Source organism: Tursiops truncatus, chromosome 21 (genome assembly GCF_011762595.2).
Source record: "Tursiops truncatus isolate mTurTru1 chromosome 21, mTurTru1.mat.Y, whole genome shotgun sequence".
NCBI lineage: Eukaryota > Metazoa > Chordata > Mammalia > Artiodactyla > Delphinidae > Tursiops > Tursiops truncatus.
In genome coordinates, this window is record NC_047054.1 from 14,351,029 (window position 1) to 14,365,926 (window position 14,898).

Consider the following 14,898-nt stretch of genomic DNA (forward strand, 5'->3'; position numbering starts at 1 on the left):
CTGTTCCCCTAAATGCCAACGTAATTCACCTCGTAAATGAACGGAGCTTCACAAACGTCCAAGAATGGTCAGAAGAGGACAGCGCTGCAGCCCTGGCAAAGGACCCCTCAGATGAATATTCGGGAAATGGGACTGCTCCCCAAGGTAAGAGAAACAGCAGACTGAAGGGCTGGCCAAACAGCCAGGGGAAATTAGCACGGCAACTTTAATTTACAGTATCTTAACTCAGCCAACTGCCAACTTTGCCCCATTAATCATTTCATTAAGGAAAAAAAGAAAAAACCTGATATGCTGAAGGCAATGAGAAGCTTAATTGGTACTGAATCCTGTCCAAGTCGGGCACCCTAACTTGTGCTTTAGCAACCATGATTTCTCAGCAGATAAAGTCAGAAAATGAGACAGAATTTTTGGCCTCTAGAACAACAATTAAGATTTAAACAGAATAAGAAGACAATCTTCTCCCAAAACTATCTCTTAATTTGGTCAACAGTTTTAATACTCAGGGAAATTTGAGGATTATGTAACAAACCGATAATTTTATCAAAACAAGTGAAAACTCTGATTCATGACTGAATTCAACCTACAGGTATTAAGAACCTGCTAGCAGACAGACTGTGCTAGGTACATGGAGTTAAAGACTATTTTAAAAGGCAAAGATCCTGGTACTGAAGCATTTACAAACCAGGGATAAAACGTAAAGAAAATGTCTTAAAGAAGCATTGAAAAGATGATGTTGCACAAGCACTTTCTGTTTTAGGAAACATAATGTTACTAGTATCCAGTTTACAACAAAGTATTAAACCAGGATTCTATTGCAAGCAATTAAAATATTTTTGCTTAATTCTACATATAAAATATTACGCAGTAATTAAAAAAATAAGACAGCACTCTATACACTGACATGTAAAGATGTCCAGATACATTAAGTGGAAAAACTAAACTGATCCCATTTATGTTTGCAAAAAGGGAGGGGAGATAAATTATATGCATAGTTCATGGATGTGCTTAAAAATGAACCAAAAAATTCTGGACAGATAAGAAGTAAACTGTTAATGGTGGTAACTTCTGAAGGACAGGCAGCTGGGGGAATGTTCACATTTTCACTTTTCTCTACTATTTGAATTTTTAGTATATATATATATATATATATATATATATGTTATCTTTATCATTAATTCACTTCTTTGGTCATTTGATTCATTCATCACCCATTTAATGAGAGCTTACCACAGGTCAGGAACAGTTCTACATGCTGGGAATACGAAAGTGAACCAAACTACTAACAAATCCTCACGGAAGATACATTTCCTGGTGAGAGACAAGGAAACAAAGAGTCTATCAGATGCTGATGATTAGTGCTAAGGAGAAAAATAAAGCAGAAAGAAATGAAGACTGCAGCCAGAAACATGGAGGGAAAGAGAGGCCCCGAAAAAGGACAAGAGTTTCTCAACGTCAAAACTATTGACATTTGGGGCAGATGATTCTTGGCCGGGGGACGGGGTGTGTAGGCTGGAGAGCTGTCCTAGGCATCATTTAGAATTATTCCTGGTCTCCACCCAACTAAAGGCCTGCAGCCTCTCTTCCCTCCAACCCCAACTAAAAATGTCTCCAGACAGTACAAATGGCCCCTGAAGCTCAGTCATCTCCAGTAGAGAAGTACTAGTTAGAGGCGCCACAAGGAGAAAGACCGTGGTGGCCTGGCACTGTGGGTGAGCGGAGAGCAATAAAGGAGATCCTTTTTTAGATAAGCTTTTCATTTTAAAATTATTCTAGAGTTTCAGAAAAATTACAAAGACAGTTTCCCCTACTGTTAACATCTCACCTTACTATGGTACATGTGTCACAACTAATGAAATAATATAGATACACTGTAATTCACTAAGTCCCAATGCCCTTTTCCCGTCCCAGGATACCAGCCAAGACAACCGCATTACATTCAGTCATCATATTCTCTTAGGCTCCTCTGGACTGTAACAGTTTCTCTGATTTGTCTTGTTTTCAATAACCCTGACAGTTTTGAGAAGTACTGATCAGGTATTTTGCAGAATGTCCCTCCACTGGAATTTGTCTGATGTTTTTCCGCATGATTAGACTGGGGCTATGCGTTGAGGGGAGGAAGAGAACAGGGTAAAGTGCCATTTTCATCACATCACATCGATGCTGATGCTGACCCTGTTCACTGGGTTGAAGCAGCGCTTGTCGGGTTTCTCCGCAGCGGGGTACTTGCTGCCCCCTTCCCCTACTGTGCCCTTTGGAAGGAAGTCGCTACGTGCAGTCCACACTTAGGGGTGGAGAGTTATGTTACATAAATCGTTTAGAGTTCTTCTGTAAGGGAGATTTGTCTATTCTCTCCTAATGTCTTTATCATTTGTTTTCATCAGTATGGCCTCATGGATGAAGGGTGCAGGACGTCGGATGTTCCTACAAATAAAACAAGAACAGGGGAGTGACATGCTCGAACCTAAAGTGAAAGAGCTGCTCTGGTACCTGGGTGGACAAGAGAAGGGAGGGCAGCCAGGGCAAAAGCTGGAGGGAGACCAGTTAGAAGGTACTGCAACAGCACGGGTGGGAGACTGCGGTGGCTCAGCCTCAATGGTCCTCGTGGGGGTGGGGAGAAGGGTGACATTTTGGATCTACTCCAGGACCAGCTGATGAACTGCAGGGCAGAGGCGGAAGGAGAGAAAGAGAGAGGCATCAAAGAAGATTCCAGAGGTCACGTACTGAGCAAGAACTGAGCAGTCAGGTACAAGAGAGGGAAGCCTGCACTGAGGGAGGAACGGATTTTAGGGAGTATGATCGAGGGTTCAGCTTTAGACATGTTAAGGTAGAAATGCCAAGTAATGACTTCAAGCGAGCAGTTAGATGTGTGGGAAAGGTTCACCGTGGAGTGAGAAACTTGAGAGTTGTGAGAATATGGAAGACGCTACATTTAAAACCACAGAACTAAATGATCACCCACAGAGAGAGCACAGAGACAAGAAACAAAAACCAAGGACAGAGACGTGCTACTCCCCAAGATCTAGAAGACAGAAGACGAGAGGAACCAGCAAGGGAGACAAAGCAGCCACTGGAGCAGAAGCAAGTAACAGTGGTGTGACAATGACAATGGTAAGCAAACCAATCTTTCTGAACATTTGAAGCCTAACATGAGACCTTGAAAATGACCCATTAATACTGGCTGGTGCCATGCTACTCCCACCACCGCTGGTGCCCTGGGCATGCCCTTCACCCCCAGGGCACAAGGAGAAGGCTCAACATGCCAAACCACTGCAGCTGTTCCCTCCCCACGGCATCTCGAGGATCCCTCAGCAGCACCTGCAGCCTTTGCCACCACCCACTTCTCTCTCACAGCTGGATTCCCAAACACCTGGCTCACCCTTCACAACTCACCCACCACGCACGGTTCTTCTCACGGGACACATCACAGCTGGAATAAACTTTTTCGACCACATTCATAACTGAGACCTCTTAAAACCCTGAATTTACTCTGCAAACTTGGCTAACAGAATGCCGTTGTAATTAAATTATTAAATGCAAGTCTTTTGATCAGAAAAAAATTCCACTTTCTAGGAGATCCTGTTAACTTTACAGTAATTTACCCGAGAACTGTGAACTCACGTTTCACCTTAGAATGCCAGAAAAATTATGGCTGTTACTCTATGCAAAACAAACAGTAAAGCAGGGGAAACACACACACACACACACACACACACACACACACAAATCCTAAAAAGGTACTAATACCATTTCATCTAAAAAAGTACATTATTACCTAGTGCTCACGCTTATGAAAACTAAACTCTAAAAACCATTTTACCCAAAGGCTACACTTTGATATTTAGAGGGCGATCACACTACTTGAACTTACAGTAATCCAGGATTTCTTCTGTGCATTTTCCAAAGTGAAAACAAAGAATGTTTACTTAGTTCAGTCTTTAGGGAAAAGGGCCTCAGGTCCAAAGCTTAAATATCTTTAGTACAGATTTCTGAAACTCCATAAATAAGAGAGAAAGATCATTTTTCTGGTAGAAGTCAGATATTAATATGCTCATGTTTCTTCATTTGCGAGACTTTCATGTAAAGTGTTCCAATCTGTGACCGCACAGGCTTCACACAACAGAACACAGCCCCGTGCTGAGAACACAGCTGCATAAGTTCAAACATTTAGATCTAAAGCTGAAGGTTCGGATGTTTCAGATGCTTGAGACAGGGCGTTAGGTGGGACACTGCGTTACACAATGCATACATTCTGTTAAATGTATGTTTATTATTTAGAGTCGCAACTCTTACACACGCCATTAGTCATTCCAGCTCTCTACCCAAGAGGGAAACAGTATCAGACTCTCCATGCCACATATGATAATAAAAATACACAAAAATATTCAAGTATTTTGTATTTTCCCTCACCATACTCCCATTTTGTATCCACATCAGTGAGAGCGTCACTAGAATTGAACTTATTACTGAAATTTAGAGCTTAATGTTCGGTTTGAATAGCGTCACATTTTAAAAGTACTTTCTAGAGATGTCTAAATCGTGAGGGAGATGACTATGTTTCCAAAGAGAATTGTCACAAAGTTGTTAAAAGACAATATGAAATGTAAATGGCTCCTGCTTTTTAAAAATATTGTATATTAAATAAACGTTTAATGACCTCTAAAATCACTTAACAGGAGTCAAAAAAGAGTACTGTGTCTGTCTTAGAAAGCCTGCTTGTTACTCAGCTATAACCAATTCACAGCTTCCAGGTGACATTTACAACAGAAAAAACCCCTGCATTTCTCTAATAAATTATAATAGCCATAGACAGTACTTTTAAAAGCGTTCATTCTTAACACTGAAAAATTAATGGGTAGATCTTGTTTATTTCTGGGTACATACTAAATCTCTTTAAGCCATCTTAATACATTTTTTCAGTAAAAATGGGGGTGGGTGGCACTATGAACCCAGAATTGAACAGCAGGCTCAGGCTTGGTATCTATCACTTAACTGCTTCTGCTAACTCTGTATGTTGTTAGCTTTGATTGGAGCTGCAGTAAGTCTGATTACTCCAGCAATGACTTAATTTAAATACTGCCTTCAAATGATCAACAACTGATTCCAATTTAACTGAGAACAGTCTTCAAGCTATTCATACTGACAGTACACACTGCAAATCCCTCTCCTCGGCACATAATTCTTTTCCAGAACCTAAAAGCTTCAGCATTAACATGATTTAATCAATTCGAAATAATTTTTTGGAAGTTTTCTTGCCCTTAACTTAAACAGACTTCCTAATTTTTAAATAGCCTCCGTATAAACTCTAGTATGTAATTTACCTACTCAATGAACCTATATAATTTACCTACTTCAGTGGGTAGTCTGAAGAGGACTGTTTCTAGTTGTTGTTTTATTGTGACAAAAAGACAAGACCAACAAACAAGGGCTATGTGTACATTTCTGGCTAGACTAGGCATCCCTGTGCTAGTCTCTCCTCTTTCAGCGCTCCAAAACATGACCACTCTCCGTTATTACCCATCCCGCCAACCACTTTCTCCTCACCCACACTCCAGGGCAAACTTTGCCCACAGAGAAGCTCAATAAACAGACTGTTTACCCTCTTGTGATATAAGAGCATTTCACCTAATATATTTTTCTCTGCAAATAGAAATCATTTAAATGATGTTTTGGCAGTCATTAATACTGGCCACTCTTCCACTCCCAAAGTAGTACAGTTTTCATTACGGATCAAATTATGATGCTCCCTTTTGTATTTAGGTACAAACCTCGGCCTTTCACTAAATACGGGATCAGGCAAGTGAACGTTCCATGTATAGTAAGTACGTGGAAGTCGTGGTAGAGACTCCCCCCACTTCCTCTCCTTAAAATGTTCTCTTCCCCTCCTCTCTCTTCCTCCCACATCTCCGAGGAGATGCGAACCACCCAAGCTACAAATAAAGACATCCTTGATGCCATAAAACTGTGCCTCTCCTGCAGCTCTTCCCTAAATTGTCCCTCACACTCAAGTGCCCCGCCGCTGCCGCCGCTGCAGCTGCCTTCAGCACTCCACAAATACACACAGGTTCTTTCCCCCTGAAAATAGCTTTCATTCAAACCTGCACTTCCTTCAAGCCAAGAGCCTATTTCTCACCTTCTTATGTTTGCAAAGAGTAGTTTCTCAGTGCTACCTTGACTTCCTTAGAACTCCCTCCACTAAAGACATTGTTGTTTCTACCCTCAACTGTTCCACGTGACCTCAGATCCACCCAGGCAACAGAAGCAGCTTCTTCTGGTGTCAAAGGCTAACGTCAAAATTAATGCCCTTTTCTCAGTACTCATCCTCCCTGACAATCTCCGATTTGACACTACTCACCCTCCTCCCCCGTATGTGTCCTTCATACTGTCACAAACTGCCTAAAACAAAGAGGTGATCCATACAGAACGCGTAAAGGATGGACAGCACTAAACTTTCCTGATTCTCTCCAATACCCTTTTATAAGCTACACCAACCCTTTCACTTTTCAGTTCGTCACTACAAATTTCTTTCAACTCTTTTCACACACACACATATTGTTACCCTTAAAGACATCATCCCCTCTGCCCTTATCACAAAGGATCACCGCAGAAGCCTGCATTCCACCCTAACCTCCAACAAGTGCCATGGAACAACTTCCCCCACCCTGGGGATACCTTCAGACTTAAGTTATACAGTGTCTTCAGCCACTTCCCACTGCAAAATAATAGCTATTCCACTGAAAATAGAGTAATTTCCTACGTCCTTGAAGAGTTTCACCACTTTCCAAATCACCAAGTTTGCAATCTAAGAAATCAAATTAAAAAAAGCAGCTGGAAGTCGTAAAACCTGTGATCTAGCCCAGGCTTTGTCACTAATCATCTGTGTGACTTCAAGGGAGTTAATTAATCCTTGGATTCCATTTCTTTATTTGAAAAACTAGAGACTGGACTAAAATCTTTACAGCTTTCTACCCTCCACAGGTACACATTCTTTCCCCACCTCCTTTTTCTCTCTTTGTACACACACACACACACACACTCCAGAAATTCAGGATTTCTATGACTTTTTATCTTAACTGTCAAACCTCCATATCTTAAGTCATCTAGACTTGACATTTTTTTATTTCTCAATTTCTCAAAACTGTGCTTCTTCCATTTCTGCTGCTGCCACTTGGTTCATATTTGTATTTGTTCAGGCACAGCATGTGAACCGCCTTTTGGTATTCCTGCTTTCTTGCCCCCATACTATTTAGCCCACATACTGCAATGAAATTAGTCTCATTAAAACTTCTTTGTAATGTCACTCCATAGTTTGAAATATTCAGTGTTTCCCCTTATCCTTCGGATTAAGTACATCCTTCTTAATCTTGTATTAAAGATCTCTGACAATCTGACCTCTACCTACTTTCCCAATTTAATCTCCCATATTACTTGTTTCAAACCAAAAAGGTGTCCTTCCCACAGTCTTGAAACCACCAAGCTGTCCTGAGCCCATGACACCACCTAGTGGCGGAGGCTCTAAACTTGCAGCATCGCCACCTTTCTCTTCGAAAAGACAACGCAAACATGGCAATTTTATTTTTTCCTGCCCTTTACTCATCACACACAGTTTCGTTATTTCCACCTTTCTCTTCAACATTTCTTTCTTTCCTCTCTTCTTAACCTCCATAAAAGTTATCTTCTCTATCTTTATAAGCCAAGGTGAGCCCAGGTCATAGATTTTCTGTTTTCCCTACGCAAAGAAAAAAAGGCAAGCCATAACAAACATGAAAGAAGGATTAAAGAAACACTGATGATAAACCAACCAACCCTTTTCCGAAAGATAACATGGTGTGCTCAGGTCTTTTTTCTCACCATTCATCAAACCACAAATCAAGTCACAACACCAAGGGTTTCTACAACTTGCTTTACGTGTATTTCCTCTCCGTGAATCACTGCCTCCAGATTCACTCTTCCCCCAGACCTCACCCTATCCTAATATCCACCTAGCTCACTGAGGTGCTATGATGAACTACCCTGACCCAGATGGGTCTCTCTTACCACACTGGAGATAATTGTTTATTTGTCCTTCTCCCCTGCTGGACTGTAAGCTTCTTGAGAGCAGGAAGCCTGCTTTGTTCACCACTGTTTATTGCATCTGACCCAGTGTTTGGCACAGAGGAGATCCACAGTTGTTGGGTGCATGAATGGACAGATAGCTGAGGATTAGCAATGGAGAACGGAAGGCAGGACTGATGGGTGGGAGGGGGTGGGGGATAAGGAGGGATAACATGGGAAAACAATACATCCATCGTTGTAAACTTAACAAAAAATCCAGGCGCAACCACTAGGCCAGTAACAACACTGCCGATGGGTGCCCTGCAGAAGGCTCTAATTTCCAGCAGCTCAAAAAGAGGTCATCAACCACCTCAAAATACTTCCAAAGTGGCTACAGGCGATGCCAGATCAGCGTCCCTACTACAGAGCTTACTATGAAGCTTTATGCTTGAATATTCTACAAAGATAAGAATTAAATAATTACCGATTTTCCTAAGTGGTCTATAGAAGACATTTAATTATAGATTTATCTCCACATAAATAATAAACCTTTGGAATTAAGCAAGAATTTTGGCAATATATTTAAATCTGGGACTTAAGGAAAAGAAAGATCATTTTTTAAAAAAACTTTATTATGTGAAATATACAGATTCCTCATCTGACTGAATACATTTTTGAAATAAAAAGTTCCTCCCAGACCTGAGGAGAGAAAAAAATGCAACTTTCTGATCTTGGTTAAATGAATTGCCTGCATCGCTCATTTCAAAAACTCCTTACCAGTGCCTAAGGACAAACTAACACTTGCAAATTAAACAATTAGGTGAGACAAAAAGACACAGTTTGGCTTCATCAACTATATAATTTGGTCAAAAGAAAGCTTACCTGCTGCAGTTTCCCACTCATAAAGATTAAGCAGACACCTGGCCTTATGGCTTCCTGCTATTAAATCAAGTCCTTTAGGCCACAAATTAGGCCATGGAGACAACATTTAATGCAACAATAATGCATTGAATTTGATTTAGTTTACTGAGTCTATGTAAAATCTGCAAAACTTGGGTGGAAAACAGGTGGCAGTAGACTTGTTAAAGGAGTTAAAATAATCTGTAACATCCCTTTCACTTCTAGCGTTCAAAGAAATGACTACTTCGGAGACAACTTGAGAGCTAAGCCTAAAGACATACACTAGGAAGGCATGGGATCAGGGGGAAGAAAACAGTAGTAGTTTGCATATAAGTTTTAGATTCCTCTTTTGGCACCTGACCATAACATGGATTTAAATGGTCTACTAACATTGTGCAAAACCACTAGGTGTACTTCTAGTGACTAATTAAAAGATACAAATGAATAGATATGCAGGTGGCCTGAAAGATTTTTATGAAGTCCTCTAAGAATTTCACTTCCTTTCAGAGTGACAAAGAATTTAGTTCATTTAAGACATTCATTTTTCAAGTAATGGGTACACAAATGCACACTTTATTCAAATCAAACCCTACTATGAACGTGTTAAATGCCATGTTTGACATAATTGAGTTATATTCATCGTTGTTTTTAAAAATTATGTAATGTTTTAAGCACTTTTACACCCATCTTAAAGCTTAAGTATATAGAAAAGAAAGGGGGATAATAATTCCACTTGTGGAACCAGAGAGCTGTCCTAAAACACAAAGCCAAACATCAGAATTAACCTATATACCTGGAGAAACACACTCTGAGTAACTGCAGTAACTCGATGTGCTGGATAACCACAACGCTAAGAGTAATATGAAAAAAACATCACCATCACCTAGTTTTAACACGTGCAGCTATCTTAAACTATTGAAACCGATCTCTGAATGTATGACGCCTCAAGAATCTGCTTTTGTGAAAGATACATAAATAACTGAAGATCATTTGCCTTTTAAATCTTCCGATTTCAGTCACTGTAAATAGGAGTTGCTTAACAAAAGCTATTTAATGAAATCATAGTTCAGACACATGAAGGAAAAAAAAAACCTCTAACTGCACAGAAAATATTTATGAGTTTACTTTCCTAACGCATACAATTGCGTCCTTGTTTTCAAAGTCCCGCAATTCACATCAGTGGGAACAAAAAAATTCTTAGAGACAACAGAAAGTTAACTTCCTAGAGGAAAGCACTTAGAGAAAGAAAAAGCACTGAAGAACCAGAATCTCTTAAAAAAAAAAAAAAGATCTTAGAAGTTTCTCTTCCAAAAAAGAAACAAACGGATAGCACAGTTGCAAGTGTTTAGCCCCGATATTTATCACTCACCTATGCTTAACTACATTCAACCAGTTACAACTCAAACCTCAGGACAGCACTCCTTCAGGGTACAAAACATCTAAAAGAACTCGGTGACTCCATTTCAAAGATCCCATCCCTTAGCAGCTGGCCTCTCCTTTCATCACACCAACGCTGTGAATATCTCACAAATCGCAAAAAATTAGCCGCGGAGCGAGATCAGATAAGTCTTTAACAGGCACGCGTGTTACCGGAGAGAAGAAAGTGGAACGCGCGTGTGAAGTTTCCGAGCTCCGGGCGAGGCGGAAGTTCTCGCCCAGAGGCCGCCGGGAACCCCGCGCCGCGGCTGCCGCTTTGATTTCCAGCAATGGCTCCGGGGCCAGAGCCGGTGCAGCCGGGGCCGCTGCCAGCTCGCAGCAGCAGTCGGGTAGGTAATTACCATTCGGGTCACGTCGCGCCTTAACCGCTCCCGCCCATCCGCCTCCGCCCACCCACCCGAATCCAGGGCCTGCCCTGAACTTTCCAAGTGGGCAGGGGCCTCGGCACCACCACCGTCCGGCGGGTCTCTTTCTTTCCATCCCGTCCCCAGAGCGCCGGGGGGCGCTCGGTCCTGGGCTGGACAGTGAGGGGCAAGCTCCCAACGAGCCGGAAGCCCGCCACCCGGCAGCAGCAAGTTGCTCGTCCCGCGGGCACATACGGCTTCGGCTCGGCCGCGCAATGGCACCGAGTGCGCCGCTGCGCCCCTCGCCCACCGCCCTCAAGCCCCAACTGGTTTCCTTCAAACTTACAGCAAAGTTAGCCCGAAGCGGCGGCGGCGGCGGCGGCGCTCTCGGGGGCGCGCACCTCGCCGCCTCAGCGCGCCCCCGAGCGGGGTCCGGGTCGGTCCGGGGCCTCACTGGCTCCGCAGGGCCGCATGGTATCTGCGGCCCGCCCTCGCTTTCCTTGCGCCCCGCTCTGAGGCAGAGCCCCGCCACCCGCGAGCCCCACTCCGAGCCCGGCCGGTGCAACCCCGGCGTCTCACGCACCCCGCGCTTCACGCACCCGGCGCGGGACATATCCCTCCGCTCGCAGCCACGCCCGCTCGCGCCGGCGCTCTTTTCTCCCGCGCAGAAACTCGACCCGACTTTTCCTGGCAGCCGGAATCCCAGTCCGCGGGGCCGGGTTACGACGCCCCGCCAAGGGTCAGGGATCTCCCAGCAGCTACAGCAGCCAACTCCTTTCTAGGAGACCAGCGAGTGCCCAGGATGACCTAGCGACACCGCGAGGAACAGATTGGGGCTCGCTCTAGTGCCGAGGTTAGTTATGGCCAGCACACAGATTTGTGCAGGTAATTAACAGGGAATGTTCCCTACTAGGAAAGGGGGAACATTAACTTAGCTTAAAAAAAAAAAGAAAAAAAAGAGTGAAGGACTAAAGAAAAAGCTTCCCACGCCTCCTACTTTAGATTCACGGGAACCTTCAGGGAATTCCTAAATCTGAATTTGAATGCCTTGGCTGTAGGTCTGCAATTGCTTGGTGGAATAAAATCTTCCAAAAGGTCTCAAAAGGAATGCAGTTAGATCGGAACCTACTTCCTTTTTCAATCTACAGTACACTAAAATCCCGGGAAAGTGAAAACGCTTCCTTCGCGACCTCTTTGCGCAGAGCTGGTTAGACCCCGGAACCTCTCCAGCCGTGGTTACGAACCCCAACGCCGGCCTCCGCCGGCGGACACCCCCGACTCCCAGGTCTGCGGGACAAAAGGCAGCGGTGCCGTCTCGTGCGCTTTCCCACGCGGTAAGTACACCCCGCAGGCTGTGAACGCAGTCTGACGTGAAACTACAAGTTCCGCAGGGAGAAGGGGAAACCCCGGGCGTCCAGACGGCCCATTCGGGGAACTCCCCCCACACCGGAGCGCGCAGTCCGGGCATCGCGGGGCTGTGAGCCGGTCCTCAGCGCGGGCAGAGCTCCAGGCGCCGGCTCAGCGCAGCCCGGAGTGCTCCCGGGCGCTGGGAAACAGCCGGGAGAAGAGGGCGGCCTTGACCTCGGAAAGTTTGTGCAGCTCGAATACGTTAACGCTGTGAGGACAAAGAGAGATGATTTCCCTGGAACCGGTGGAGGGGGCTGCTGGAAGAACTACGAGGCAGATGGGGGTAAGGGAGTCTAGGGTTAAGGAGAGAATTTCTCTATTTCAAAGTTAATGCAGTCTCCTCTTATGCCATCTCAAAGAAGGTGATGGGGGGGGGAATGTGTCTAGAAGGTCATGGCTGGGAAGGAAAAATAATGCCTGCAGAATGAGTGTGCTGATTCGTAGCACTAAGAGTATGTGGTGTATTCCCTGCGCGTTATTTAGAATACACAGAAATTCACACACCCAGCAAACATCATCATTTAAACACTTGGCCACGGCAAAGCGCTCCTGGAGTTACAGGTCAGTTTCATACATGGAACACCTCGAAAGTAGGTTACCTGGTCTCCAAGCTCAACTCGTTTGTGCCCGTTTTCGAATTCTAACTCTAAACAAAACACAATCACACACGAACGCCAACAGTTTGTTGGGGCGGGATGCGGGGGGCGGGGGAGGAGAAGAACAGTAAAAGGTAAAAAGACACCATCCCATAACGTAAAATCACAAGATTTTTAAAATGACACAAAAGAATTCCTGGAGAAAATTACCATTCACTAATAACTAATAACCCTTACTTGGACTAAAACATCTGTTTGGGAATCCCGGTTTGCCAGGTCCACTGAAAACCTAATTGCCTGAAAGAAGTTGCACTTCGTCGCCAGAGGAACAGCCGAGAGCCAGAGATCGAGATTTCAGAGTCCGGTGCTGCCACGTTTTTACTGATCCTTTAGCCTCAACGGAACGAAACAGAGGTGCCTTTTTGCTACCAGCTAATTACCTTCACATGAACAAGAAATGTAGTACAAGCTCCACGTTTGTCCTCTCAATAGTCGATCCTCCCTAACCCAGTACCCAAAGGCTCTAGAAAATGAGGGGGATGGGTTCCCGAAAACAAAAAAAGCTTTCCGCCAGCACTGCCTCTGCATCCAGTCCACCCAAGCTGGTATTTGTATATTAGCTATAGAATGGGCCGGAGTGGGTGGTAAGTGAAGGCTAGGGTGACGGCGACGGACCTCACGTCCACGTCCCAAGAGCGCCCGGCAGGTCCAAGTTCGCGGTCCGTGCGGAGAGCGCGCGCTTTGCCGGGTGCCCGGACTAGAGGGCGCTGCGCCACTGCAGATCACGCGGCACCCAATGCGCCCTCCCTGGGCACCATTTCTATAATAAGTTACATTTGAAATAATGCACAAACAGCATAGCTTTTCAAGTTCTTTTGAACAGTGCTTTGTAAGTATTTTATGAATTCCAAAACCTATGCATACTGATCTTTCATTCCCGAGTCAAGCACAGCCAGGGCGGGTGTGCAGCTCGCCGAGCGGAAAGCCGGTAGGATGCACACGCTTCCCTATACTAGTTAAACACCCCACGCAATTTCATTAACGTTTAAACTTAAATACGGAAAGACTTGCACTCAAGAAAGAACTCACCCGTCCAGCCGAGTCCTCGGTGTTCTGCTTTAAAGTCCCGGCAGGTCCGTAATCGCCACGCGATTTGGATATTTGTTACAAGCCGTGTATGAAGTACCAACTTTGCTTCCCTCGGATCTTCAGCATGTCGCCAACGAGAGTGCGATCCGCCCGCGCCGCCCAGGTGGCCGCATCTCCGGAGGCTTCCGTCCTGGGGGAAACTTGAGCAGCAAAAGGAGGCGAAATGAGAGTGCGCGAGGGCTAGAGAGAGGGCCGAAGAGAAACCAAGTTTGTCAGGACATGTCCGGGCAGCGAGCCGCCGAGTTTAGGAGTTGCGGCCGGGAGCTGCGGCGGATCACTGCCTCTTTCCCCACTCCCTCCCGCCTGGAGGAGGTGGGGGAGGGGAGGTGACGTCAGCGCCCCGCCTAGCCCCCGGCCCCGCCGCCTGGACGGGATTCTCCCGCGGGGTCCGCCTCCTGGACAGTAGCGGCCGCGAGCTCGGAAGCTCGGCCGGCTCTCCTGCCGCAGCGGTCTCTGCGGCCGCTGCGGTCCCGACAGTGAAGCGTCTGCCCCTCTCCACCCCGCCGCGTCTCCCGGGCTCCGCCAAGCGCCGGCGTTCCTCGCACTCGGCGCCGGGGCGGCCCCGCGGCGCGCACCTCTCCGGCTGGCTTTCTCGCAAGCCCCCCTCCGGCCGCGTTTCCCACGCCTCGAACTGCAGGTGATGCTCTTCCTCTTCTGCAGCTGAAATTCGTCGCGACGTGTCGCCTGCCGGGTTGTTGCAGGGCGGAAGCACGAACAGTCTCTGCGGACTAGCCTGGACGACTTGTACTTTGTAGCCCTCCAACTTTAGGATGTGATCTATTTTAAATACTTCTCGTGCTCTAGCGCTGTTTGCGGTCTTTGTGTTGAAAATCACGGAGCCATATTTTAATGTTCAAATCCTCTCCAAAAGCGCCTACGTTTTTAGACCGTACTCTGAAGCGTACAAGGATCCAAGGGGTGGAGGGAGAGGTGGAGGAGGAGCCAGTTTCTAATGTTTCCTACAAGTCATCCGTAGTGATGGGGGCCAGTACACAAATCAGTCGGCTACTCGTGCTGTAGACTAAGACAGATGC

At 45.5% G+C, this 14,898-nt stretch overlaps 1 protein-coding gene across 4 annotated transcripts in view; it reads right to left on the reverse strand.

Moving 5' to 3' along the window:
• Positions 1-14,162, reverse strand: part of FAT1 (FAT atypical cadherin 1) — a 120,036-nt gene extending 105,874 nt beyond the window's left edge. Inside the window, exon 1 of one of the 4 annotated variants that reach the window (XM_019921435.3) lies at positions 13,805-14,162. The gene's annotated coding sequence lies outside the window, so the exon portion shown is untranslated. Of the gene's footprint in view, positions 1-10,300; positions 10,427-11,058; positions 11,175-13,804 lie in introns of those variants that run through there. The other 3 variants (XM_019921436.3, XM_033848944.2, XM_033848945.2) reach the window with 3 other exon arrangements.
• Between the last annotated feature and the right edge of the window lie 736 nt (positions 14,163-14,898).